Here is a 25,111-nt window from a genome sequence, read left to right as displayed (position 1 = left end):
CAGGTAGTATCCTGTGCAGTTTTGTTTAATTTTATATATATATATATATATATGTAAAGGAGAATAGAACCCAACATGAGAATTAACGGCTGAAGTCCATTGAAGTCCCTTGCTCTTTACTACTGTACAAAATCAATGACATGACTTCATAGCTTCTCAACATTTTGTTTTCCAGTCAGATGCTGTCTGAGTTTGTTTTCTGCCACTGAAACAACAGTAAATGGATGGTATAGGTGTAAATACACATGCTGTGTACTACTTACTCTTCAGCAGTAAACATCAACTTTAAAAAAAAATTTAAACTTACTCTTTATGCATATTTAAACTCAGTTTACTGTGTTAACTAACATGGAAGACCACAGCTTTTCAGTTCAAGATATTTTACGTAAAGATTTTCATTTGTTATTGGAGTCATGAATATGATAGTTTTATAAACTGCCAAATATTCTAATGGAGATCATCTATTACGGGTCAAAAGCCGATTTGATGTAAGCTGTCACAGTTCAATACGCTCCAGCTCAATTTTAATCAATGATATCAAAATTCTCTGATGCATAATACAGCATATTATAATGTACCAAAATTATCTTGGTTTCTAAGTAACTGCTTTTGATTTTATTTATTTATTTCAAAAAAAAAAAAAAAGTTGTTTTGCATTAGAAGCTTTATTGTTTTGTAACAATATTACTACTTCACTTCCTGGAATGATGACCAAATTTGCTAAGGATTCAATTTTTCAATTCTGGGTTGCAAAAAAGCACCATTTAGAAGATTTGCTTATAGGTTTCCATCAGGCTTTGCAATGGCTTCGAAGTTACTTTTGTTAAGGATATAACATGCGAGTGACAGTAGCTCACAGCAATTTGTATTGCTAAAATTAAGTCTTTATATTCCAGATGGAGAAGGTGAAATTCAGGTGGTCAAATGTGTTTGTCCAGTGACTTTTGAAATGTCCTAGGGTATCAGCAACATCCATGCAGGACTGGCAGGGGGATGCAGCACAAAGAGACCCAGCTTGCTCTGAGGCAGGAAACAGAAGCTAGATGGAATAAGCCCAGACACCTAAAATGACATTGAGTGCCTGTTTATTGGTACGTGAGTTGTTTCTACACAGGATGTAGCATTACAGCATTAATCCTCCCCAGTCACTGGGTAGCTGGACAAATATTTTCTACTGAATTAAAAGTTTAGTCCACTTTTTTTTTTTTTTCTGTGATGGACGTACCTTGACATAAGCATGTTAGTTATAGATTTGTCCAGATACCTAATAACATAAGAGAATGTCATGCGTGCACACTAACAAATAGAAATATATTCTACCTTATTTATGTAAAATCTTAGGGGAAAGAAACATAAATCACAGGATTATATATGATTTCTGAAGCAACTATTTTTCCTCAGTCCTGAGAAGTTCTGTGTGGGGAAAATTCTCTTTCTTATTGAACCCTTATGAGAAAAGGAGCATTACTCCCATCCAAATTTAGTTATCTAGTTTTGCCAGGAGATCTAGTTAGCAAAGCCATAGATCCTCTTCCTGTCAGTGGAGGCAGGTCTTCTGAATTCCCACCTGAAAGCGCCCAAGTTAAGCTCTTCTCAGTCACTTTCTGGAAGGCTTTAACTGAGGGATGAGATCTCAAGGTGACATAACCTAATATGATTCTTAATTATCAAACAACAGAAAACTTTATTCATTTGCTTATTTTTGTGACTATAGCACGGTATATTTTCAAGTCTGCTCTGGTGCCCTGGCTACTTTATTACCTGTTGCACCTTTCACCTCCAATGAGAAAAACAGATCTATAAAAGCACACTTTCTTTCACATGACTGTAGGGAGACTGCCTTACATCAGACTCCCACAGCAGTAGAGCAAAATATAATCGTCCAGAGTCTGCCTCCAGTTATATCAGTTTAGATTTTGAGTCACCAGTGGATATAATGAAATTATACAACATATGTATTATGATAATTGGCCATAATTGTAGTGCTTAGAGATAATGAGATGAAGAATGACTTGAAATATAGTAGTATAATCAATAGACAGTAAGTAGAAAAACAATTAGATAACCTTTTAGGAAAAGTTTTTGTTTGTTTGCTTTTTAAACAAAAGTTATTTAAGGAATTTTGGATCTATGGAACCTTGGCTGAAGAGTGTATTCAGCATTTTTAAAATAGACACTCTAGGATTCAGAAGCATGGTAGATTTAAATTACAACTACGCCTAGATGGAAAAGCGGGAGAGAAATAACTTTACAAGAAGAAAATAGTGAGCATTTCCTTGACCACTGTTTGACAAAACAACAACAACAACAAAAAACACAAAACAACCCAGCCCCAAACCAAAAAATATCCACTACTAAAAGAACTGAGAGCACAAAAGAATCTCCAACATCGGGCCTTGTTTGGTAAGTGCACTGATGTATCTGGGCAAGATGGACAGGATAAGTTCAGCTGAAGCTCACAAAGCCTTTATACTGCTCCACTCGGCCATGCTCATAGATAAGGCTCCACAATTTATACTTGCAACACTGGTTCCTGAGGCTCGCTTCACAGACTGGGTTTTGCTTTGGCACACAGGGACAGTCTCCTGGCTCAGGGCCCACCCTCTCTGACTTCTCACCATAAGCCATTAGCCAGATAAAAGGAAATGCAGGAAGAAGGGAAGACCGTAACAAGAAGGGAAGATGGCCTCAAGCCAGCTAATCCAGACAGCACGTTCTCCACGATTTCTTTAGGGTGGCTTTATGACCACTTCAGTGCCAGCTGTGAGTATGAGCAGACCGTTAGCGAGACCGAGACTCTGGCCCAGTCTGAACTGCCTTGCCTAGCAAATCTCTGTGCTCAGGTTTTCCACACAGCAGATGTCTATCTCCAGCTTCAGACAGCTGAACATCTTCCAAATCAGCAACATCAGAGCACAATTTCCCTCAGAATTACAAAATAAAAACTACAAAAATGGAGATCAGATCACTGCTCATGCTGGGTTGGTATATGAAAGGGGTGCCAATCGGTGATCACCATACAGCAATACATTCACTGACACTTTTCAGGATGTCAGCACCAAAAATCTTTACATAAGAGCAATATTTTCATAACATTATTCAATTGATACAAATACTTCAAATATTGTCATTTAAAATTCCTACGGATAGCTTAGGCTGTCAGACCACTATTGTAACCATTAAGGGCCTCAGCTCCCTCCTACAAAATCTTTGGGAAATGACAACATGGTGCAACGCTGTTCCACTGGCACTTCTCCAGGTTAAATAACCACAACAATTTTACAATCCTGAGAAAATCATTTTGGTCTTTGATGAGATATTTGATGAGATGGCACTTGATTCGTAACACAATCTTTATTAACTAGAGATGCTCCACGAAAATGAAGAGCAGTGATCAGTAACCATCTTTCCTCAGGACTGAGTCACCTCCGCTGCCAGTGCCAGACCACATTGCCCAGGCCGCAGGCACCAGTGTTCACCAGGCTGTCCTCCCCTGCCATCCTCACCTCCTTGCCATCAGAATTTCCAGTATCTATTCACTGCTTTAGCTAACACATTTTTCCACCCATTTTTCATCCATATTTTTTTTAGATAACTTTTATGAGCGCTTCACTTTTTCTCCACTCTTTGTATCACATATTTCAGATTGCTAAAACAGTTAAAAAAAAAAATCCGTTTTAAACAAAACAGCCTGTAAATAACAAAGTTACAAAGTTAATTTTAAGATGTTATCTTAGACTCAGACCTTGAATTGGAAGATAACCTTTTAGTTAGCACAGCAGAGCAAAGGAAGCTTAGGAGTTCCTGATATACGCTGCTGTTGTGTTTCTAAATATCATTTGATCTATTTCCCAGAGCTACAATATTAATTTTTCTCCTCTTACTTCCTAGCTTTTCTTCATATGCTAGAGGTTTAGCTGAAGGCAAGAAGCATAAAGTTACAAATAACATTTTCAGATGTTAAAATAAATAGCTGAGTAGTTAGGTAAACAAGTTTGCAGCACATATTTGATTCTTTGTTTTCTTCCTTCCTATACAGTTCAGAAGCTCTACTAATCTTAAAATCTCCTGATTTTCTGTTTCTAAAAACAAACAAACAACAACAACAAAGAAAACAAACAACCCACCAACCAACCAAATAAAAACAAAAGAACCCCCCCCCAAAAAAAGAAAAAAAAAGACAACCAAAAAAAAAAACAACCACCACACAACAAAACAACAGTATAATCCTTTTACAAATACATAAACCTCAAATGTGAATGGTGTGGTGATCACAACAATTGGTGATAGCTGAGGTCAAACACCTGAAATTTAAACAAACTAAACATTGACCAAGTCCCTCAAATTCTGCACATCACAAAGCATCATAATCTGCCATAATCTATATAACAGTATTCAAGGGAATGGAAACAGGGCTTTAATTTTTCCCTATATCACTAGGCCTTACTTCTTAGTGCGGCCCTTTTGGTCGTTACAAGCCTTTGGGCAGCAATAAGGTTCTCATGCATGGACTAGCTAGAGCTAGCCTCCAGACAGATGCAGCAAAGGAGGTACTTGTCAGGAGCCAAGTCCCGTGAGATATTGAACACTCTGGATCCAATTCAACAGAGTATTTAGCACATTATTTCACATTAAGCAGGGCTGTAAATCTTTTGTTTAAACTATGGTTATTGGTGCCTTGAAGAACTAAATTCTGTTTTCCTAAATTTGCAAGCAATATAACCAGTGAGCACAGTAACTCCAACAGTCAGAGAATGCAAATCAGGCCATAAAGAACGAACAGCAATGATAAAGACTACTTATTCCAGCAAGCCTGTTTCCTTTTAGCTTACAACCTCTCTGCTTTACAACTGTCTTCTTATATCCGTGTTTTCTCCATCACAGGTACTTAATTCCTAAAATACAGTACACAGCAATATTAATTTCCTGAGCAACTCTCCTCCGTGAATGAGGCAGATGTGCTTCAGTTCCATGCCGGCTGTCAGCTTCCACTATTCTGGAACCAGCTCTATTCTCACTAGAGTCACGGGCACCCTCCTAGAGCGCAGGCTTGGTCTTTGAAACAACATACACGTCCTGCATTCCCATCCCTTTCCTGGGGATCCTTTTAATTTTTATTCTCCTCTTTTCTAAATGTTCACAGCTTCCTTTGGGAAATTCTGATTTTCTCTAAAGATCCCTTATCCACATTAGGGCTTCTCCATAAGAGTAGCTATATGCACAATTTTTATTTTCATTTTTTCCTCCCAAGGAGTGTTGAAGTTATTCTATATTAAAGTTTCCAAGCACAATGTACATTTTCCTGTAGAAAAATGTTTAAACTAAAACCTGAAGAATTATTGCAGAGTCAATTATTTTTGTTGAGCATAATTTTGGGCTGAAAAGAGAACTCAGCACTCCTGTGTTTTGAAGAGTTCAATATATTGAAGTCTTAATGAACAGAATAGGCTTAAATGCTTCCCCTCATCAGAAAAGCCCTATGAAGCAGGATTTACTAGCCGAGGCACAGCAACATTTTAATGCAAATAGTATCTGAACTGCAGTAGGATTTAATTCTTGTCTCTGAGACTAAATCTACGCATCACCACATGGACCATTCCTGAGTAGGACACCTCCAGTAAACTGGAAAACAGCAACTCACACATTGCATCACTGCATTAGCTTCAGTTTTTCAGATCAATGAGACAATTCCTGTTCCACAGAACTATTACTGTCCATCCCATTCACGTTCTCAAAGATTTTAATTGGCAGTCAATAAATAAATAAATAAAAATAAAGTCCACCCCAAAATGAAAGTTTGGGTTCTCAAGCACAGAAATGCCTGGTACCTGACTGGTACACTCAAGTTAGGAGAGTTTCAGCCCCCCCGTAAAAACAATGTATATTTGGTATTCAAATAAAGAAGAGTCCGAGGTTCATTGCCATATTTCAGTCTTTTCATAACCTAATAAACGCACATAAGCCTGCTAACTAGATTTTTTTTTTCCTTTTTCTCCATAAAATGCTTTGTAGAGTATTTGTTGGATATTTCTGCTTTTTTATCCAGTTGTTGAATGCTTTTCTGAGAGTTTATTTTATAAATTTAAAGAGAGAGACTCCAATAATCTGTGCTAAAGAAGTAACTGAATTTGATAGTTACTCAAAAATACACATTCCAGCAATAGTTTTTTCATTGCTTCCAGCTTGCACATGCACAAGTTTGTTCAGTTAGCTTCTGGCTATGATCCAGTGAGATGATTAGATGCTTGAATGAACTCAGAGAAATATTTTTACAGTGTGAAGAACTTGTGCTTAATCACTTGGGGGAAAAATATTCCATTTTGATTCTCAGCTACAGTACTTATCTTAAATTGCTTAGTCACGTGAAACTATAATTTCACTAGCTAGCCAGATATCCCTTTGAAATTTTACTTGCAACATGATTTGACTCACCAGCTTTGACCCTGATGTAAGGTCATCTGCACAGCTGTTTAAATAAAAATATACACCATGATAACTCACAGTGTGCTCCAGTCATGCAGAAATGTGAGTGAGCAGCTTATTGATTGTAGTGTCTGACATGCCCTACTTGTAATTAGGAAATCTATAACCCTGGATTCCTCCTCTCTTCTCCATCGCCCTCCTTCCTCCAAATTCCAAAAATATCTCCGCATTCAAATAATGCTGATGTTGGATTCCCAACACAGTTTTGCAGCTCAAGCATTTTTCTGATACTTGTACAACTTCACACATTCTACTTTGGTCCCAGGCTCTGACTGGTGATTGAGGAATAAATTTATTAAATATTACAGAAATAATATTCAAAAGAAACATTAAAAGAGGGCAAGGTTATGACAGAATGTGGCTGATATTTTTTAGGAAGAAAATATCTAATGAAGTAGGAAAATTCCTTAATGTTACTGTTTAAAAGATATTTACAGATTTGGTCTTACACACATAGCTTCATGAAGAAAAAAAAAAAGAAAGAATGTTGCTCTAACTAAATTTTATTACGGCTGCTGTGTGAAACAGCACAAGAAAGGTGTTTGAAATGCAGGTGGGAGGGACTGACAACACAGGCAGGGGGCAGCAAGGAGTAGAAGATGTCATGAGCAGTGGAGGACACTGACATTATTCTAGAACTAAGTTTCAACAGAAGATAAATATTTCTTCTGTATTTAAGTTCTTGTGAATACAGCTGACAGCAAGTTTAAGAAGGTGGTAAGTTAGAGAGACCAAAATTGGAGGACAACTCACAATACAGGCAGATACATGAGGAAATAGAAGAAAAACAAACACCCCCCCCCCCCCCCCAAGAACAAACAAACCAAACCCGGTCTGATATTGAAGTTATAGGTGAATAAGGCACTCTGGCTTGCACCTTTGGAGTCAAACTTGATACGGGTCACCTCGTTTCATGAGAAAAGCTTTTTTATTTATTATAATTGGTACTGGTTCTCATGTGATGACCAGTGATTGTAGCTGGCATAAGATGCAAACACACAGCTGACCACTCTGCTCAAATGGTTGATCCGTCGTCATTTCCTCCAGTTGATGGCATGGCCACAGGCATCGTCTCCTCCCTTTCTGCCAGGTTACCACACAGCAGAGAGGTCTTAAGCCTATCCAAGATACTATTTATTTATTTATTTATTGAACTTTAGCACCATTACAGCTCATCGACATTTCCCAGTCAGCTCTTCTCTAGACCCTACTGATCTGTGTCAGTAGGAATGTTACAGGGCTTGAAAACATTTGAGTTTATTCCTGAAAGCTGCTGAAGAGAGAAACAAGGCTTGCAGACAAATCGAGGGAAGAAATCAAATATTTAAATAACACATGTAAAAGACTCCAGGCTTCTTACATGGCATCTCAGAAAAGAGTCAATTACAGGGCACAGAAAGAATCTAATAATAACCAAAGTAGGCCAAATGCAAACACTGTCATCCTGGCAAAAAAATGTAAAAGAAGCTGTACAAATAGCAGTGGAGGAAGGCAAATATACACGCTCAGAGCATGCATACCCCAGAGCACCCTTACTAAATCATGTTACGAGAATATGATCTACCAAGCTCAGGGAATTCTGCATTCAGATACAGCTAAATTCCACCTGCAAAGCCTGCCTAACCTGAGCTGATGTGCAGTCCAAAACTGCCATGGACAAACTCAGAAAAAATCACGATAAGTTCTTTAAGAACTTTTGGATTTGCCTGATTCTTTTTACCGGCTAAAAAAGAAACAATGCACAACACCGCATCATTGCTTCTGAGCTTAAAATGCCAAGGTGACAGCTAAAACCAGCAGGAATGATAATCAGAAATGGATAATGCTGCAGAAAGGAAGAAAACAAGATCTGGGTTTTGGAAAGTATTCCAAACACATATTTTGACTCACTGCAGCTTCCAGTAGTTAGCGTTTTGCATACGTATTAAGGCACTGACAAAATAGTAATGCATTGCTATATATACATTGCATAAGAACCCTCAGTAAGACACATGCTAGCAGTTACACAGTGAATGATAAAAATAGGTATGTCAAAGTGTTTTGTTTTTTTTTTAGTGTAAAGTATTTTAAAAATAAATATGCTTTTATAAAATAGCATTCCCAGAGAGAGGCTAGTTCTAGTACAATGGGTGAAAAAGTTCATCCTTCATTCGAAGAGTTATTCACTACGCTAAGTTTTTTAAGCAGTGTATAAATTACCACATTTGTGTAAGATAATATAAATTTGCTTTACTGAAAGAGGTCAAGATACTACACTTCAGGCAATGTATTTATACTACGCTTGCCTTTTGTGATAAAAAACATTGGTGACTCTGGGAATTGTTCCCAGAGCCACGGGCTCAGAGGTTTTCAGTGTAAGACCTTCCAAAAATCTGCCTCAGTGGATGAAAGCTGTTTATGCTGTGGCTGGCATTCACTGCGGTGCTGGGGCTTTCTCTCGCAGGTGCTGGCACGAATGCAGGCAGCGGGCACTCTCTGCCCCTCGTCCTGGGATGCTCCATGCTGAAAGGCACCGTTCCCAGCACCCAGCACTCGTGCACTCCAGCTCTGTGATTTACCATGCAGGATGCATGCATTGACCTTCGGAAAGGTTTCCATGCTTATTCTCAGAGTAACGTGAACTGAAATATTACTGTGGAGTCAGTGTGGTAGTTGCAATCGGTTCAGTGACATAATTTATGATACGAGGCTATCCACAGCACTTTTGAAATGCAGCAAAGGGGAAAACAGGGTTGAAATGAGATGCCATTTTGGGAGCAGGAAAAGGATGGGAGAATTCAAAGGAGAGGAAAAAGCATCTAGAGTCATAGCTGCTCTCCTCACAAGCCAGACAAAACCAGGACAATATTGTTCCTATTTCCTCCTTAATTTGCCCTCATCTTCAGAGTCTGTAGAGCAATACGGAATGCTTCTCTTCCAATCCCTTTCGTTTTTTGTTTGTTTTTCACCAAGGAATCTCTTTACTTGCCCAAGGTTTATTTCCTTTGATCCTCACAACAGCACTACCGTAGCTACCCTGCACAGTCCTGCTGTGCAAAGTATCCTTTCACGTCCCTTCTCCTCCCCAGGTTTTCATACAGTTAACAGACTTAACTTGTCCTGTCAGAAATAATTTGCATTAAAAATAAAAATAATTTTTATTTCTACTTTTGTGGATTTATCAGTTACTCTTTCCTGTAAAGTAGTGGGAACATTCTTCTCCCTCTGTTTCTGCTTCCTAAAGCCTTTCCACAATGACTGAAAATACAAGGTGTAATTATACTAGATTAGAGGACAGCTATTTACCACATCCATACTACAAACTGAGGTACTAAATTCTGCAATAATCTGATAATAACCAGAGCACACAAACTGTGTTGCAAAGACCTCAGAGACCACACTATATTCTAACTGCAGGAATAAGTTCACTTTTTTTTTTTAATAAAGTTTGATGATACTCAATATCTCACTTTTATGTAGCCAGACAAACCTTTTAATAGTTAAAATAAATCATAATCTGACTGCTGTAAACATTTCAAAGTACAGCATACCACAGTCCTTCTTCCCTGCCTCCCCCAGCTTCTCATGCTTGCATTTGTCTGATGCTTTCCAACATGTAGAAATATTCTCCTTCAAACACACCTCTCCCAGCTTTCAGTGAAAGCCAGATGTTTCAGTACTCCTTTATGTTTATTTAATTTGTTGCCATTTAACATGAAATAGTTAACACATGATGACAAATGCAAAACTATCCCCTTTGCAATCATTCACTTCAAGCCACAAATACTTGCACTTTACCCTGGCTTACCTTAGAATGAGCAAAGACTACAAACAAGTATTTGTTTTCTGAAATTAGTTGTTAGGGAAGGTGCAAGTTTGCATTCATTACTATATTAATTAGATCAAACTAATTGGCAATTAACTCTATTTAAAAGGAAAAAAAAAGTTTAGTCTAAGCAAATCCTGGTCTGTGTGTGCTTAAGAAACTGGAGTTAACTTCTGCAAGAGCGCTTCATGAGACAGGAGGAGAGCAGAGTCACCCGAAAACTGACCTGGGACAGAGCAGAAGGGCCCTTCAGAAGCAACAGTTGCTGTGTTTCTCCTTCTGAGGGTGGATGTTACTGGTTTTCTGCTGTTTAAGCACCCTTCCAATGGAGGAATGCTGGCCCCTGAGGCCCTGCAGAAGCAGCAGCTTCTGAAGCAGGTCTTTCAGGGAGGGCAGCTTAAGTCGAGCTGAGATCAGTGAGTATTTATCTCAGCATTGAAGCTATCTTGAACAACCCTGGTTCCTTTCTTCCAACCCTGGTTCCCTTCTCCCATCTTCTCATTGGTGCTAAACCACCACGGCTGTGGCTACATGGCAAGGAAAATCAGGGCACTGAGCCCAGTTAGGAAAAATACTTATAAATAACAACTACAAACCCTACAGCTGCACTCGTAAATGCAGAAATTGGGTGGAGAGAGTAAAATACAGTATAAATGATCGCTAAAGATAGATCCTGGAAAGCCTTACCTGGAGGGAGGGTTCAGGTCAACCCACGGCCATGCAGACCCACAGACAGGAGGTCCCAGCAAGGGCTCCCTGGTGTGTGTTGCCTGAGCACGGTGGCAGCAAGGAGGAGCGAGCTGCGCTTTGGCATCCCCGTCCCTGCCTGCTCCAGCTGCGCTGCAGTGACAGAGCACTGAGCTGTCTGTCAACAGAAAGAGGCATTTTTTTTCCCTGTTGCGTAAGGAAGCAGTCAGACCTGGCTGTTCTCACAATTTGTCTCCAGCACAGCTCACTAAGAGGTATGAGACAGGAGCTAGCACATCTTTCTTATGAATTTCCAATTATTTTTCATAGGCACTGCAAGCTCCATTCAAGCTGTCTTTTCTGAGTTCACTGTTGTGGGTTGCGAGTTTGTTACTGAGCGCAGGCCATCTTATGTAGCCAATTTCAAATATTTGCTACATAGATTTTTTAGCTGATAATATTTATTTTATATCTTTGTGTAGCAATGGAAAATGATACTACCCTACTACATAATTATAACTGTCCAGAGGATCCTTTAGTCCTTAATGACACAGGATAGCTGGATGCTGCAGCAGCGTTGCTTGAATGCCTGTTTCTTTAAAAGATGTATCATAACAGATTTATTTCAATTTCTGTTACCACTTACAGTCTCTCTTCGGCCTTTACACAGAATCCCAATCAATATCAAAGAGGAGTAATCACACATGAAATGAATGGCAAATATACCCCTTAAAGCTTAATATGTACATGAGAGATTCTTATTAGCTATGGCTTTACTTAAGTTTTATACTAGAACATTAACAATAATTGCAGAATAAGGAGTTTTTGAGCTTTCTCCCACAGAAGAAAATGGGGCGCTGCTCACGTTCACGTACCTTGCTCATCTCAGAAACAATGCTGGAGGCTGCGTACGAAATGATGCACTGAGTTCCCCAAACAACTTTAAAAAACTCTCAAAACATCTCTCATTAAACCCACACATGAGATTGAAGCTCCTAGTGGAATTAGTTGGCATGAAAGCTGATAGCACACAGTCTAAACCAACAGGCCACTACACCTAGGTAATGAACTGGTTAATCAGAAATTGAGGTGGGAATTTCATTGTCTGTGAAGGAGAGAAAGGGCCAAGCAGATGAGAAGCAAGAATATTGAGAGGCCAATAAAAAAGCTTCATAAAATATAAATGGACAAGATTTTTTTTTTTTTTGTCATGGAATGAACATAAAAAAGAGGCAACAATGTAAAAAATATATGCAAGTATGAGAGGAATACAGCTTTCAAGCAGCACAGCATGGAGCAATTTGATCGGGACAGGATACATGTTGTCTCTTCAGTTAATGACCAAAAAAAAAAAAAAAAAAAGGAAAAGTTAAAAACTACAACACCCAAAGGCCCACCACTACCCTGGAGGATTACTGAACTAAGGCTTAGTTAAAGTCTAAAGCTCTCCAACATTTCACCTTTGGTGCTCACTGCACCAAATTATCTGTGTTGTCCACTGCTGAAGGTGTTGCCACTTTTCTTACAGGCACAGTGAGGGACAACGAGCAAAAATCTCAGCAGCTCCCAAGGCTGTGCTCTTGGGAGCTCTTGGGCTCTTGTGCTCAACCTGTTCTCTTGAGCTGCATCAAAGCCTCATAAGCCCCAAAATATTAAAGGAGAAGGATAACACAAAGGCAAAAATCTGTCAGGGAACACTGATTTATACCAGGGAGGAAAAAAAAAAAAAAAAAAAAAAAACTTGCCACAGTCCTTCCTTGCCTGGCTTGTTCTCTTATCTACTTTTGGCCTTCATACAAAATCTGTGCACCTCTCAAGTACTTCTGATACCAAATAGTAACCTCTCATAATATGTAGCTGAATGGACAGTATTTCAGCTCTAAGTGCCCTGTACTATATGGACATGCCTCCTCCCCTGACCCTTTCAGAGAAATTGCTGTTTTCATGGAGCTGTCAGCAATCAACATCCTGCTGTTTGTTTCCCTTCAGAGGCGGGGAGCCTGATCACCCACATGTCATTTTAGAGGGAAGCGAATTGTTAAAATAAAATTCAAAGCTCCAAACTGGAGGTTGCAGTGTTAATCTTTCAGTTTACAGACAAAGCTCAGAGAAATAGTGAAAGCCTGCGAAAATTAGTCTTTTCCCTGCCCCCCTGCCAAGTAGGGCTGCTCTTAAACTATAGTTTATTTTATAGTTTATTTTCAATAAAGGATCTAGACTGACCTAGCTGAAAGGAGTCTCCTTTAGCAGTCTAGGAGGAGGTTTGGGGCCATGGAGCTCAAATAGTTGTTCTTAGAAACAGAGCAGGAATCATTCTTTCTCTTTTTATAAGCTGAGGAGGAGCTATGTTCCCTCCTATTTATAACAGAAATTCATGGTTAGATGAAGCAGGAAGCTTGACTCCGCTATTCTCCACAAGCTGTGGCATTTCAAATCACTGTTTTCTTTCATCCAGAAGGAGGACAGGTGTCTCCAGGACAGGAATGTAACTCAATGATTTTTGTTTGGTCTGTTCCATGGTGTGTCCCCATGTAAACTGATTAACATCTGTTCCTCATCTAGCTTTCCCTCACATATAACATGAGCTTAAGCATCTCAGAGTTGTTTGTAGGTAATAGCTGTGAAGTGCTTTAGAAAGCAAAAGCAGTAGCAGTTCTTTTCCTATTATCTCCATGACAGGAACAGGGATGATCCCACGCCAGTGAGAAGAAGTCACATTCCTATAATGGCATTTATATTTAGCAGCAAAATTTCAAGGACTGCAGTAGACTGATGACAGTCAAGCTTGCTCAAGCATCTTCAAGCCTGTATTTCAGTGTAAATCAATTGTTTTTAAGTTTATTTTTATTTCCATAAGTAAAAGGTAGTTATAAGTATTCCTATGCCCTAAGGCATAAGGATAAAATACTATTTCAAGAGTACTGTGCTGGTTCCTAGAAATGCTGACCCCATTAAAAAAGGTAACACCCATACTAGTGTCGCCTGCAGAAGCTTCAGCTTTTCAGCAAGCCGATTGGAGTGGTTCATGAAATCTAGTCCTTAGAGGAAGAATTCACAGCTCACTCTAGCTTTGTCAGATTCAATATGAACAAGCAGTGACTTAGTCAAGAACTGCTGTAGCTAGAGAAAAATGAAGACATTGAAAGGGATGCATTAGGTTTGGCATATCACCACTTCAAGACTATAAAAAGCTAAAAATCATGAACAATCCCACAGAAAACACTTTGAAAAGGAGTTGGGAAAAGAAGGATCATAGAAACATTGCAGAGATATGAATGATTCCTGTGTCGCAGACATAGCTCTACTCAGCACCAGTAAGGTGCCCTTTCTAGAGCATGTGCTCCACCTCTGTCACACAGCCTGATAGGAACAAGCAGTAGACCTGCACGTGTCAGAGATAGCTTGATGACTTTATCTACACCCATGGGAAAAATCTGAAGATATAAAGTGCAAGAGGGATATTGCCACACATGGCAATAGCAACCATTAGTAACAGAGGAAAAAGAAAGCCTCAGCACATCCCCACCCATAAATTCCAAGTATAAAACTGAGCTTTCAGTAATGTCAAGAGTACTCTTGAAGGTTACACAAATCATGCTTCTCAAAAAGAGAAAGAAAAGTATTGGCAGGGATTCCCAAATGCATTGTGGGCCCATTAGATTAAATTGAAGAGCGGTATGATTAATGAGACAGAAGAAATGGATACTAGGGTAGAGAATCTGTCAGAGGTGTAAGAATTCCCAGAGAGAAGTGCCAATCATACCATCTCAAGAAGTCATGAGTGGCCAGAACATTAAAACAGACAGCTTTTGGTTGAGGAAATTATGAGTGTGTAATTTACAGTAGTTTTGCCACCAGTCTTCCTGGAGTCATCGTGCCCATGGCTGTGCTTATAATATTGCAAGTGGTTAAGTCAGTCACTGTATTTCCTCAAGTTTTCCGTTAAATTCAGTGCTGTTTCATTTTAGGCCTAGTTAGATGAAGATGTGAGGGAGGAAAATAATACACGCTTTGATACCCTGAGTGCTGGTAAGGATGTCTGGAAGTTTGCTCTTTATTTCTACGTGTAGTTTTTGTTCAGTAAAGGTGTATTTTGAAGTAGGCTTGCTCATTTAGAGTGTATTCAAGGACCACATCTACACGAAAAGTTAGCTGTTGGTGTTCTACTAATATATTTTTTATCCTGGTACATCCTGTCACAAGAGATGCGAGGAGAGGAGTCCAAAGCATTTGCTTGGCTGGTGAGCATTGAATAATGGTATAATGTGCTTTACAAGTACAAGGGCTATGCAGTCCCACCTGCTTCACCTAGCTGCAACTTTAGATGCACTGTTTGACATGGATATAAGAATGCTTATTTAGTGTTTTAGGAATAGGCACAGAAACCTACGGCATACCATGAGTGAAACATGCCTTCTACAGCAGCCACTCCTGCAAGACTGCAGGTGAAATATGCCTCTTAGGACCAAAGCTTACTTAACCATGCAGTGGGTTTAAAGGATTTGGGCCCAGTGTTCTCCTGGCTGGAAGTGAGCACCATCCACTGAGATCAATGCTGTTACATGCATCTTGCAGGGCAAGAGTCAGTCTGTTTGTATGCGATTTGAGAACACTTGCAAAAAACACTAACAACATATGAGAGCTCTCAGTCATCCTCTAAAGGCTAGGCTGTCTGCCAAGAGAATAGCACATTAGACAGACACATCAATAATTCCCATCATCTATCCATCACAAAAAGAAGTTCCATTTACCTTAAAATGCATATGTGGATTTTACCATACAGAAAAGGGCAACACTTGTAGGTCTCTGAACTATCATAATATAACAGGATTGGTTCCCCTTCTTATTGTTCAGACACATCCACTGCCTCAAGGAATTTGTATTAATTCAGTGAATTCCATTTCTTCTTTGATAGGAGTAGGCTGCTTAACCATAAAGTAGCTAATCCGTATGGCTATATCTGGTTGAATGAGGTGTGCCCATACATAATGTTTAACCAGAATATTTAACTAAAGAAATAAAATTTGAATATTAGCCAATAAAAGCTGTTGGAGACATGACAGCTATGGTCCTGTAAGCAAAGCTATTCCCAGCACTAGATGAGAGACAAGCATTTTAGAGTATAAAATTAGGTGAGTCAAATTCCAAGCTAGTGATTTCAGTACACCATTTACAAGGTTAAATTTAAACTGAATGCTGTTGAACAAACTATTTGAATGTCATTTGCTCTTTTGACACTAAGGATTTCAAAGGTCTTGCATAGCTATCTCAACTGAGGAACAGGGCAGCAATGTTCTGTATAGTATTTTGCCTCCCAGGAGGTCATTTTGGTTAACACTGTTTTCAGATGACTGTACCTCTGTTTCTCTCTCTGAAAAGGCAAAAAATTATTGTCTACTGCTGAAAAACATTTTAATCAATACAGAAGAAAAAAAAAACACAACAACATTATAGTTTGGAGCACCGATGTTTTCCTAGCAGTAGAGTTTAAAGAGGTGACAAAGTAAGAAAAAAAATACACCTCCCTCCACCCAAAACAAAACAAAACCCATAAAGGCCACACTGAATCTTCTATGCATTTTTACAACAAAATACTGACTTCAATCATCTGGCAAATGGCAACATATAAAGATATTTATCCTCCGGAAAATTAAGATACATCTGGACATGCATTGCTGTGAAGACTAGTTAGAGAGTTTCTTTCTAGGTAGCCCATCTGATCCTAGTTCAGTTATTTAACTTGAGCCAGATCCAGATAATGCTGGGTCAAACCCCCGTCTTGGTGAGGGGAAAATAAATAAGACTGACCAGCATTTATAGAAAGCCTGGTTTACATCTGGGCTGACCACTTCTGTTGGCGGTGATAATTTTCCACAACGTTGATGTATTAATGGGAGAACACTGCTCATTTGAGCAGGTATGGATGAGTTTGGGCTGCAGCAGCAGCAACTTGTGGCCGAGCCACACGTGTAACAGCTCCAACCCCACCAACAGCTGGGGTCCTCCAGCCAGCAAAGCTAGCTACTCTGCATGCTCAGTGCACTTAGTGCTAGGTACAGTTCTGTGATTTTTGATCCTTTGAGAAACACAGCTTAAAGATTCCTGGTAGTTTGTGTGCAAATGTTTAAAAAAATATACATGAAATATCCTTATGGGAGTAGAGATTAGGGAAAAGAGAAGAATGAAAAGGAGGATGAGAGGCTTGGAAGCTGGGCAGGTAGGTATGGGCAGGACATAATAGTTGAATGTGTCAACACCAGGGATTTCATCCCCCCCCCCCCCCCCCCCCCCCCCGTTCCTGCTTTTACAGTGACATTGAGCAATTAGGAATTGTCCCTCAGGCTAATTATCTACTAAGTCCTCCTGGTCAAATCTCAAAACAACTCCAAATCCCTGCACAGTACTTGGGTAACAAAGGCTGCAGTCACTCAATGAACAAAAACAAAAGGGAAGAGACAGAACAAGTCATATTTACAGCGAGGAGAATCTCTGAAAGCCTTTCCCATCCCACCCACTGTGAGGTGCTGTTTTTTAACGTCCCAGAGGAAGCAACACAGTTACTAGAGCCAGCAGTACAGCAAGCGTTTTCTCTCTAGGATATTTTGAATTCATTAAATGCTACTAAAGACATATTTGTCCTTTGAAGGTTTAAAAACAAAGCTTTTCAAAAATCATTCTGTGAGGCTCACGGAGGTAACGAGTGATGTGAAAGAGCTGAATATTAGATTCCAAGCACTGCGGTATGATTGAAATTTCATGTTACCTATAGGATAAAATAAAATCTACTAACTTGCTTTGAAACAATTTAAGCAAAAAAAAAAAAAAAAGATTTCCTTATTTTATCAGTGCTACTGGAGATTTATTTGAAGCTAGCAAGCAGCAGAGGATCATTTCTCTTTGGATTGCTCTTTGGATTGTTTAAATGTTTACTATACACAAAATAAGATAGGATTTTGAAATAAGCTACTTGTTCCTTGACTATACACTGGCAAGACCCAACACAGGCACATAGGTGGATGATTTTCTATTTGAGCAATGGCCAAAGCTTCACTTGCTGGCTTCCAGAAGGCTCTGCTATCATCTACAGCCTGTGAGACTGATAGGGGTACTAGAGCAGGCAACAGCTGCCTGTCAGGAAGACAAGGCCTTAAGCGATTGAGATGAGAAAAGCTGGGGAGGCAAAGAAGTATTTTCTTCTTTCTTGCTCTTGGCAAGGGACTAAGCCAAACCTTGTTCTTCTGGGCTAATTGAGATGTAGAGATAACAAAAGAACTTTGTCTACAAAAATCACTAGCCAATACACAACATTTATCTTGGTTTCAGAGCAGATAGGACACATAAAAACATCTGCTATCTTATACCAATGTCTCTCTAACAGAAAAGACATAAATAAGGCCACGTTTATGGCATTTGCCTCTACTGCCACATGGGAAACACACACTTGGGAATATTTCATACAAGGTCATTTTACAGCATCCACTGCACAATGCAGATCTCTGGGCGAAGGACAGTGATTCCTTCTGGAGAAGGACACACCATGCTTTTGCATCAGAGTACACATTCAATTTACTGCAGATGGATCACAACAGAGTCCTGATGCCATCTTTAACCTGGGCATACTGCCATGCTGCAAGTTCATTCCAGCGATGTACTGAGATAGCTTTGCTGCTTTTAGTCTCAAGTCTCTTTGGAGACAGTCCAGGCAGGCTTTCCCTACTTTCTGACAGCTCTTGGCTAGCTCCTTCTGGACTCAGCAGTTGATTGCCAGCTCTCCCACATTTCTGACACTGCTCCTCTTGATTCAGGTCTACCTGAACCATAAATAAATAATAATAAAATAGAACAACAAAACAACCTGAGGAATACAGGCCCTTCTTCAAGTCTGGTGTGTGATCTCCAGATGGTGAGCATCCACCAGCACCCACACCTTGCTTCGTCTTTTCCGAGCCCCTCAGATGCCCTCCCAGCAGGAAGACGGAGGTGTTTCTGCGCTCCCTCCTTTGCCTCCCACTGGCAACAGTGCAGGGAGGGCTCTGCTGAGCTGCTGGGTGTCACGTGCAGCTCCTCAAAAGCAGATTTGGAGCAGAATTCCACCGCACTCCAGAAGTAAATGGAGGAAGGCCCAGAAAACATCCCGTAAATATGCAACACAATCCATCCAAAGGCCCAGGCCTTCATACCCTCCCCAACTGGAGACAGGGGTCTGTCTTGTGTTACACAGACAGACAAGAAATTGTGCAGATGATTATTTCTGGTGCTTTTAGTTGCTGGCTAACAGTTCGAAATATTTGCCTGCTTTTGGTAATCATCCAGGTTTGTGAAGTATTCAGAAAATATTCAATTAACAAGAAATTAATTGTGTTTTTAATTGCCCGCTCTTCTGTGATGAAATATAGTATAAGCATAGCTCAGATGAACATAAATGCAGAAGATTATGCATGCAGAGTTGGAAGCTTTCCCTGAAAAGGTTTTTCTCAAGTCTGGGCTGAAGCTAACAAAATAAAATGAAGGACAATCACAGGGACTGGGGAGAATACAACTGCATTTTTAAAGCCACACAAAGGGCTGCATTTGAGCTCAGGTCTGAAACAGGGCATGCATCAAACCAGTCCCTCAGCACCAAGTTCAGCATCTTCAAACCGAAACAGCCCTTTCACCAGCGCTTCCTGTAGGCCTCCAGCCAGCTGATAGAAAACACTTGACATGGGGATAAACCCTCCCAACATCACTGGCTTCTCTGTATTAATGATGAATATGTGCAGGAGCTCATGAAAGCGCCAAGGTTTGAATTCTAGCCTGATACAACACACCTCAGTGAGCAGCATGGCTGAGGAAAGCAGGACACTACTTGCAGGGTGCCAACCAGAGAGACAGTTGTCGCATTTCCTGGCTAACACCACGTGGAAGGAAAATGACAGTAATAGAATTGGTAATTAGATTTATAAAATCCTTTCTTTTTCTCAGTACTACTTGTTTAGTCAAAGAAATCCACTCAGAGCAAAGTAAATTGGATCAAAGAAATTTGTACCTATATATGACAGCACAATTTGGCCCTTTTTTCTTCGTGTAAATTTGAACTGCAAGCCTCTGAATTGATTTCCCAAGAAGAAAGCTTAAAAAACATATTTGAAGACTGTTGAAATCATACACTGGTCTTTTGTATAAAAAGGAATGCATTTGAATCTACACTTAACAAATCACTGGATATTAGTCGCATTGAATTCAGTCTCTTGGCCACAGTAACATTTATTTAATCCTCATCTCTTATCTCAGTCACAGAGCAATTCTGTATTTACTGCACTGTACTTTGTCGGAGAGATCATTAACTCCATTAATAGCAACAACCTGGAGATTTTCTAATTTACAATTTTTCCACTGATAGTTATTTTCTCAATGCCACGAATGGTTATGAATCTGAGCGGTGCCAAACCACTGCAGCCTCCATTGACTTCAGCAAGAGTTGCAGCTGGTCTGAAAATTATGGCCTTTTAGTATTATGTTTGTGTCAGAGTGGCAAAACTGTGAGGTGAGGGCTGGTCACATAGCATTATAGTGGTTTTGAATTCAGGATAATATTTTTTTGGAAATCTCAGGAAAGAATTAAAACTCTCTTCCACATCTTAATAAACTCTCTCTTTCCCTCCCTGCTTTCTAAACAAGTACTGCAAATTACTCTGGTCATGTGCAATATTACAAGTATATTGCATGCTGCCACACAACATTCTCTAAACATTGTAATACTAAATACATCCATAAAGCAGCTGATATCAGCAGACCAAGCTGTGACATTCAGACGTGCTATTAACGTTCCTGGGTATAGATGGCTTACTTGGTAAACCTATATCTTGATTTTCTTTTAACATTTTTATTGCTATTCAGTTGTACAAGTACTCAGCAGCACCTAGCCTTTTTCTTAACATGTTCAGTCATATAAATTGAGGTATTGATTTCTTCAAATAACCTAATGGTCTTGTTGAATTACTGGCAGGCTATGCTGCACTTGTCTTGTTCTGGTTATCAGTACCCATTTAATCAAACCTTTAAGACGCTTAACAGAATAGAAGTATGGTTACCAATCTTTGAAAGACCCAAAAGCTACCACCAGCACCAACTGAGCAGTACAATGTATAGGTTGTTCATATTAAAAACAGAATCGATAGCGGAAGTTTGGTGGAGACAGTTCAATATAAACCTATTAAAAGAAAATAAAATACTTAAAACTCGATGTACAGCAATATTCAAACAGAAAAATGTCAAAAATAAGACACTTTACTACTGCATAAATCATAATTACAGGTGATACACAGCCTAACCTATATCAGGTCAATAATGCCCTACGAAGAATAAATATCAGTGATTGAAGCACGAATATCAAGGATGCAACATCTCTCCATTAGAACCATGAAGAATACCACTAAGAACTAGGCAAGAAATCTTGGATTGATCTAATGTGTTATAGTTAGACCTAAAGAAAGGAAACAGCCTATCTGAGCCAATCAATGCTCACATTCATATCCCTAAGATAAAGATACATACTGTTCGTTTCCTGCTACTAAAAGCTAAACCAATAATCACTACAGTACTACATCCTCCTCCCAACACAAATGTGAAAGATTTGTTAGAAGTGACATGACACCACGAGTCTCTGTGTACATCTGCATGACAGCATTCATGAGGGAGCAGCACTACGCAGGGTGCAGTCACTCAGGGGCCCTAGCACCCCATCCACGAAGCACTGATACAGGTACAGTTGTTTGGTTATCACTCTGGTATGGCTTTACAGAATGAGTGCTTATATGCGACTGAAAACGATTTCTGTGCATATGCACTCATTCACTCAAGGACGCTAACAAAGACATGGATAATTAACAACAACAAAAAAAAAGAGGTTATACTTCATTTGTCTTATTTTTTTCTTATAGTGCAGTTTCATCTCGTTCTGCTGTCTTAAGTAAGCTACACTTAGAAAAAAGCCACACAGTACAGTAATACATTTTTTTTTCCCCAAGGTACAGCCAACTTATTTTTCTTAATAGAAATCATGAGAGTCTTTCATTAATATATTATGAAGTACTGTATTTACACTAAATTACACTGAATACATAAAAACATGAAATGCTTTCCAGAGTATTTCTATCAGTTGTAAGACTGCTATTATTCATGACACTAATTTTGCTAACCACACCAACCAAATAATGACTAAGATAGTTATTGACTCTAAGTGCAACTTCTGAAGAAGGTGTTCGAATGCCTTCCTAAAAAAGCTAAGTATTTGGAAACTGGGAGAAGGAATGACTTCAAACCATGGTGGGAAAACCAAAACAGTATTCTGACTAAATGATACAAAAATTAACAACTGCAAAAATACAAGTTAGCAGTTTAAATCTAGAAGTGAATACCCACTGCATTTGTATAAGGACCTGTCCAAGGCAAGTATGTGTAAAATATAAAGGAGGTCCAGTATGATGGAAAAAAAAAGCTAACGTTTTTTTCCCCACTTTTCCCTAACATAGAAGACAGATAAGATTTACTTGACATTTTAATGGTGTCAAAACCCTGACTGCCATTGGTGACAGCATATGCCATAAGATCCAAATGGATATGTTGGATTGGAACATTTGTTTTGAATTTCTGCATTGTATGCTTCTGCATATAGTGCAGGACTGTTTGTTTATTTATTTTCCGACAATAGTCCTTTCAGCATCTTTTTAATAAAGCAGCAAAGGGTATGATGGAAGACTGAAGATAAGAGAACTGTACTCAAAGTTCAGCATAACTACACTTTTCTTGTTGGATCTTACAAGTTAGTTTCACTACTATGTGACATGCAAGTGTTTAATTATTTGCGAGAAGAATTTGGATCTAATTGTTCTGTGTTAAGAATCACCACTAAACATTGAATCAGTCTGACAACTTGTTTCTGTTTTAGTGCCTGCTAAGTTTCCAGGGTTGTGTTCTCAGATTTGTTATTTCAGACATCTTTGCAGAGCAGTTTCTTTATTGGCTATGGTCATATTTCCTCTTATTCATTTTCTCTCTTTTATTTATTTTTAATAAATACAGACTTGCAGCACTCTAGAGTATTACTTCTCCTTACTGGAACATTTACCCTTGGTGTATTTGGAAGCAAGATCTTCCATATACAGGCTTGCCCTATATCCTTGACATGCTTATGTCTCATAATTAGTAGAAAGAGAAATTTAGATGCACAATGAATGTGTGGTGGGGCTCCCAGTCTGAACTATTTAGCCAAGCAATTACAGAATCACAAAAGTTCAAAAGGCACACAGGGAAGTGTCATAATCAGAAATGTAAATGAGCCATGATACTTGTAAGAAGCTAATTAATGGCCTAATAAATCCCTCTAGCAATGAATTAATTCCATTAGAAATCTGGAAAAGAAGGAGAAGCAGCTTTTTCCTATACATGGACAAAATTCTTTTAAGGATTGTGATTCTGGCCAGCACTCAAATTTAGAGAATTATCTGGAAGAAAAATAAACAACAAAACAAACAAAACCCAAACAAATCCAACCAACAGAACTACAAATTACAATGTAAAAATAACTTTGAGTGTTACTGAAGGATATGCTAATGAAAGAAGAGACCTTCAGGAGCAAAGCAGAGGCATCACCTCCTACTTGCAGGGATACTGACTTTTTCCATGGCCATGAAGTCACCCATGACTTCATGCTTTCCAGCATGAAAAGGCACCCTGCTACATGGGCCTTTCTGGATTTCCTTCTGACTCACAGCCATCTCCTGGAAGCTATTACAAAAGGGTCAGCCTAAAGGAGGTCTACTTTTTAGCAAGCCCGCGTGTCCTGAAAAGACCTGCTCTACAAACCCAGCGCCACATCCCCGCCATGTGCCCTGCACATGGCAGTGGTACCCGGCCCCTGCGGGGACCAGACGGGCCTCTGTCAGCACCACTGGAGTATGGCACACTGCTCTGTCACAGCAAGATGTCAGCATCACAGCTCACAGTGCCTCTGCAGCTTGAAAGTAATCAATGCCTGCAATTCCTTTATTTATAGAAAGTCGTTTAAATACAATGTACTTAAAAGAAGAGCCAGAGACCAGTAAATGTCTCTTAAAAGAGAGAGATTGTTCCATATCAGAAAAAGAAAGGGCAAGGTGACCTAGGAATCCTTCCTGCGTCTGATTCTGTAACTGAACAAGGCAAAACCAAACTTTTTATTGTTTGTCTGCATCTCTTGCTAGGCAAGATTCCTGCATTGCACTGGTCCCTCTGCAGGGAAACTTTGAAAGATGGTGGAAGTTTTGGGATTAGCAGCCTCTCTCCTTAGCGTGAGCTCTATTTGCTCAGGAGTGACTGATGATATATTTCACTACGTCAACAATTTCTTCCAGTATAGCTTATTGGCCAGTCTGACTGGCTGTTTCACACCAAGCATTTGTAATCAGATCAAATCATTTGTTGGTGAGCCAAATTTGTACAGCATAATTCTTTCTCCAGCTTCAGAATAACCCCCGTAAATCTCAAGCACTCAGATTTTACTCACCATCTCCACTGAATGACAATTGCATGAGCTCGGAAGCATTTCTGTGTAAAAATTTCATATTAACATCTTGCATATAAAAACATCATTGCAGTCATATACAAAGGAAAAAGATGTAACTTAAACCTCCTTCTTCTTTCATTATTTAATAAGGAAAATCTCTTAAAAATTTTAAGGAGACCTTTATCCAAAGGTAGCAAGCTTTGGAAAGGAGCTTATGTGACTGGGGCAGGGAAGAGGGTGTGATTTTCACACTTGCATGTTACTGCTCCTGAAAATTAGGATGCCAACTGATATTTCTATAAAACTAAATACAATCCCTGGTTGTGCAAACTGATTAGACAAAGACTGTCAGCCCTTTATTACATTATTTGTACTAGAGTCAAATTTAAAACATTTGGGGGAGATGCGTTGTGATGGAGAACAAATATACCAGCCCAATGACATTACTTAGAGCTTCAGTCCTTCACTAGGGACATGAATGTTTTAAGTTCTTCACCTGAAATGCCTTAAAATTAGGAGGTACACTGGGTGTCTTAAAAGTGCTAGTCAGTAGTGAGTTATATTGTCATTCACTTGCATGATTTTTCTCCGCGGCTGACTCAGACATATTA

The 25,111-nt window shown here is 39.3% G+C and overlaps 1 long non-coding RNA gene across 1 annotated transcript in view; it reads right to left on the bottom strand.

Annotated features, from left to right (window-relative positions):
- Positions 1-25,111, bottom strand: part of LOC308197958 — a 173,010-nt gene that overhangs the window by 38,952 nt on the left and 108,947 nt on the right. The window contains exon 4 of the long non-coding RNA XR_013953476.1: positions 10,976-11,153. This is a non-coding gene — a long non-coding RNA (uncharacterized lncRNA). The remainder of the gene's footprint in view (positions 1-10,975; positions 11,154-25,111) is intronic.

The sequence above is a fragment of the Anser brachyrhynchus genome, assembly GCF_964034855.1.
Source record: "Anser brachyrhynchus genome assembly, chromosome: 7".
NCBI lineage: Eukaryota > Metazoa > Chordata > Aves > Anseriformes > Anatidae > Anser > Anser brachyrhynchus.
This window is presented reverse-complemented; position numbering and strand designations above follow the sequence as displayed.